The sequence below is a fragment of the Pelobates fuscus genome, chromosome 4 (genome assembly GCF_036172605.1).
Source record: "Pelobates fuscus isolate aPelFus1 chromosome 4, aPelFus1.pri, whole genome shotgun sequence".
Lineage (NCBI taxonomy): Eukaryota > Metazoa > Chordata > Amphibia > Anura > Pelobatidae > Pelobates > Pelobates fuscus.
In genome coordinates, this window is record NC_086320.1 from 59655416 (window position 1) to 59660745 (window position 5330).

Consider the following 5330-nt stretch of genomic DNA (forward strand, 5'->3'; position numbering starts at 1 on the left):
TAGGTTGTGCCAGTGTCGGACATTTTCTGTTTGATATGTGGTCCTACAGATCTCCTGCTCATTTTTCTGTTGGTTAGGGGAAGATATGGGTTCATCTAAGTACATATAGAATATTGTCAATTTTACTATATTTTCCACATGATTATATCCAGTACCTGATGTAAATATGACATTTTACCTCTAGCTGAACTACTGGAGCAGAACTTATCCAGCATGAAAATATGTATCGGTTGATGAACTACCGCTCCAAAAGAAACGTGACCAAATAACAGAGGTATGGATAAAAAAACATCTAGACAACCATATGATGACCATTTGGAAAAAGAAAAAAAAACTTATTTTTGTTATAACACCTGAAGAACACACTAAGGCCATTAATTGGTTCTGTTTGGCTGGCTCTGTATTGTAGACTGGAGGCTGATGGCTATATCATACATTTATATGAACGGATACTGTCGGATGTGTTTGCTACAGTTTTTTTGTTAGTTTGTTTGTTTTTGCCTCTTACAGGAAAGAAAAAATAAATGAATTCTGAAAGAAGACGATTTCTATAGATGGGTACAATCATGTTTCCACATATATTAAAAACCTTGGCTTTGTGTCTGCGAATGGATGCATTGCAGAATTCTTTCAATACAGAGACAATGATGAAATGGAACTGACATATAACACACAAACTGATGTGAGAACCAAACATGCTGCAACAAGATGTAAGGTAATAGATGTTGTCAAGCAAGAAAATATGTTTTTTTTTTTTATATTTAAAGAGACATTAATGAAAAACAAAACGTGTTTTTATACTGGACGACTAGTTAATTTATGGGCATAGAACATTTTTTTATTTGAGCAATATAACCTCGGGTGGCCAAACCTTGGACTGTGATCTACCAGTCAACCAGATACAGTGCACTGGTAGATTGAGGCAGACAAAGTGAAAATATGTTGCTATTTCGTCACTTCGTCACTTGTGTTCAACCACCAAAAGATTTCATTCAAGAAGACATACATATAATAATTTACAACAAGTTATAAACAATGTTCCTTCCCTTATTAATTCCAAACTTCCGATGAACTGGGGATATTTTGGGAACAAGTATTTTTTCCAATTTGTGACTATTTTTTACCAAATATTTACAATTCCCTTGACAATTTAATACAATATGCTATTTAACCCCTTAAGGACCAAACTTCTGGAATAAAAGGGAATCATGACATGTCACACGTCATGTGTCCTTAAGAGGTTAAAGACTAGATTTGCTGTTTTGTCATATGCTCAGTTTGTGTGATTTGGAAGACAGAATATATGTGCATTCATTTTCAAAGGAATAAAAAAATGACCCTTTAAAGAAAGTATAAAAATCCAACATAACAGCCATTAATACCAGTATTGATTCATGTAGCTCCATGCTCCTTTCTTTGTTAAACCCAAGTAGATGCAGCTCAGAAAGCGTAGAGAATAAATTATATTCAGTAAAGGCAATAGGGTCTTGTTTTTACTGTGGTGGCAATTACTTCTTTCCAATCCTGAGATCAGAAACACTTTCCATTTGGCCATACGTATCAAGGTAATTAACTTGCCACTGAAATACAAGCACATTGAGATGACAACAAACTCGACTTAGGTACAACTGTTTTCTCCAAATGTGTTTATTCAGTTACCACCATGGATGCAAAAAGTAACACTTAAGAGGTTTATGTGTCTTGTGAAAAATAAGAAACCTAATTAACACATGCTTTCAGACATATATAGGTGTATTCATTAAATGCATGTTACATCATTGGAGGTTTGGAGGCTACCAGTTTCCCCAGAAGGGATACAAGGTTACCACCAAAACACAGGATAGTCTAGTGTAATTCCTGCTCTAGATACTGCTGGAATCAAGTCGCCCAAACTGAAGGAAGGAAAAATTTGAAGGTCATGTATTTCACAACCTAGACCCCGATTACATGAGATGGATAAGAAGATGGATTTGGCACTCAATACCTCTATCAAAGTTTATTAAAAATATTGGAAATGGGGACCTTTACACCTATGTATTTAATTAATAGTTCCATCCTAGGGCCTTCAAGATGAGCACTCCTGCCTCCACATGAGCCATGCACAGCTCTTGCCCTGCATTGTATTATTAAGAGCGCTGTTCGCGTCACAAGCACGCTCTTAAAGGGGAAATGGAAGCCCCAAGTTAATTACGGCTCCCATTGGTGCACATAATTCTGGCACCCCATGCACGCATGCTTTAGGGACACAGGCATGACATGGTCCAATCAAATGTGACCTGAAGGTATTTAAACCTCCCTAGCCATGTACACTGTGCCCTATTGTGGTTTCTGTCTCAGAACCCTTTAGTGCGTTCCTTGTTCTCTTGTATATTATTATTCTAGTATTGACCTTGGCTTTGTTACTGACTCTGTGTTTACCTTTAACCCTTTCCTGACTGATGTTTGCTTATCTGACTGATTGTCGTGTACTTGACTCTGGCTAGTTCTCATTTTCGCTATCTCTCTGTTACCCTGACCTTGGCTCGTTACTGACTATGCTTTTTCTCTGTCTAACGTTAAGTCCAGCCATTCTAAGGCCTGATTATGCATTATTTCTTTGCTTTGTACCTTGCTGACCTAAACTCTGCATGTTAAGGTATTACAACATGACAGTATATTTGCTTAGGTGAAAATTATCACTCTGTCTGCACCCATTGCACCAGAATCTGCTTTTGAAAATAAATAAATAAAACACCTAGTATGGTTCTCAATGTTAATATAGATGAGTTTATTAAAATGTAAAAGTTAAACATATCCTATACATTTGTGCTACTATTATTTTCCTTCTAGTTAAAAACTCATTAACACACTGACAAAAGTATTTCCCATACTTTACACTCTTTAATTAAACGTACCTTCTTTGTACAATTCATTAAGGAGGTTTTATGCGAGTTCATCAAAAGGGTTCTCTTTGCATTTTATATTATCTGTAGTGCTTTAATAATTTTCTTACTTGTTTAGAATGCAGAAATTGCCTATGAAGTTAGTTTTTGCTCATTACTGTCATTAAGGTATATTTTTTTTATCTTTCTCAAACATGACTGCCAACATAAGGCAGAGATAATTAATTTCCATCGCTGAGCCCCAAAGGTCAGCACTAGTGTCAGCAGATGGCTCTGTTGGCGTGGTATTTATGTTCCCAGCTTAAGCAACAAACATTATGAAAAGATTAAAAAAGCTGAAAAAGAAAATAGGCATATGTTAAAACACCATCACAGCACCTAGAAATTATTGCATTATCAATATTTTTATGAGTCATAAATTCTTCACATATGTTGGGTTAGTAAATTATCTCAAAAACGGAAAATATGTACCAGTCGCTTTAGTAATCTCTTGATTTTAGGTATTTATCCCACCATGACTCTCAACAATCTTTTATAAGCAAAATCATGGAAATGCCAGCACTAGTTCTTACCCAGCTGTGGAATAAATTTCTCAACTTTGTGCAGAGAAAATGCAAGTAATTCTACCTCTTTCACAAGACATGGCAACCTTCATTTGTCAAGACTCCAGAACAGCATCCCAAAGGGGCTTCTGGCAAACGTTTTAGCATATTCGGATCCACCAAAAAATTAAGGCAATGAAAGGTGGAGTGAATAATATGGATTATATCATTACAATGGCACCTGTCAAGGTTGGGATATATTAGACAGCACATGAACAATTATTTCTGATTTTCATATGTTGGAAGCAGGAAAAATGGGCAAGCTAAAAATCTGTGGGACTGACAAATTTCTGAAAAACTTAATGCTGACCATGATAGAATGGTGACAACACAGTGCATAGCAGTTTTCTGCGTATGGGGCTGCATAGCCGCAGACCAATCAGAATGCCCATGATGACCCATGTCCACCATCAAAACTCAACCATGGAGCAATGGGAGAAGATTGCCTGGTCTGATGAATCACATTTCCTTTTAGATCATTTAAATGGCCAGGTGCATGTGCTTTGCTTACCTGGGGAAGAGATGGCAGCATGATGTACATGGGAAAAAGATAGGCTGGCAAAGGCAGTTATGCTCTGGGCAGTGTTCTGCTGGACAACCTTGTGTCCTGGCATTCAGGCGCATATTCATTTGACAATGCACCTAGAGATGGTTACAGACCACGTACACACCTTCATGGCAATGGTGTTCCCTGATGTCTATGGCCTCTCTCAGCAGGATAATGCACCCTGCAACACACCAAAAAATGTTCAGGAATGGTTTGAGGAACATAAAAAAGCGTTTTGTTACCAGATACCACAGGACACATTCAGCAGTCATGTGGGGTTGATGCCTTGACACATCAGAGCTGTTTTGGCAGTACAAGGAGAGGGGGCGGGGGGGCTACACAATATTAGGCAGGTGGTTTTAATGTGGTCGTTGATCAGTGTATTTGCATGTTATAAATGCAATGCCATTTAAAATAGACATGCCTGGCTTTCACCAATCAACTATATTTACTGTATATGAAAATAATGCATGGATTGGAATGTTGGGAAATAACGCTGCTTAGTATGACAGATGTCATTGTAAAGTCATCTGATATTTTGTGATTTCAATATTTTTGTTTATACTTTATATCTTGAATTTTTTGCTTTTACTGACAAGCCTAATGTCAGGATCGGGACAGGGATCCAACACGCAGAGTACAAAGAGTGGAAAGGTACGTATACCGGGCCTTAGAATGGCCGGACTAACGTACCGAGAGTAATAGAGAATAGTCAGAGACAAGCCGAGGTCGAGGGAACGAGAAGACAGATAAGCGAGAGACAAGCCGGGTCAAGGGATAACAGAGATAAGCAGGGTAGTACAACAAGCCGAGTCAAAACCAATAGAGCAAACTAGAATACCAGAGCACTGAGTGACTAGACAAGCTAGAACCACGACAGGGCAATGAGCTGAAGTGAGAAGTAAGCTTAAATACCCTGGCTCCGGATGGTAGACACGCCTCTGACAAGTACCGATTGGATATCGGACACTTGAGTGGCAGGTCGCTCGTGATAGCGTCATGACGTCACGTATTGAGCGTACCGCTAGAAAAGGACGTGGATTCCTCGCGGTCGGTGTTTAAGTGACTGGATGAACCGCGAGGAACGAAGGAAACAGCTCGTTTGGACGGATAAACTACTAAGTCTCTACCTCTTTTAGAGGTAGAGACCTCAGGTACCCTGACAGTACCCCCCCTCTCAGATACGCCCACCGGGCGGAAGGAACCGGGACGAGATGGAAAGCGGAGGTGAAATGCTCTGCGAAGGCGAGAAGCATGAACGTCCTCCTGAGGTACCCAACTCCTCTCCTCAGGACCATA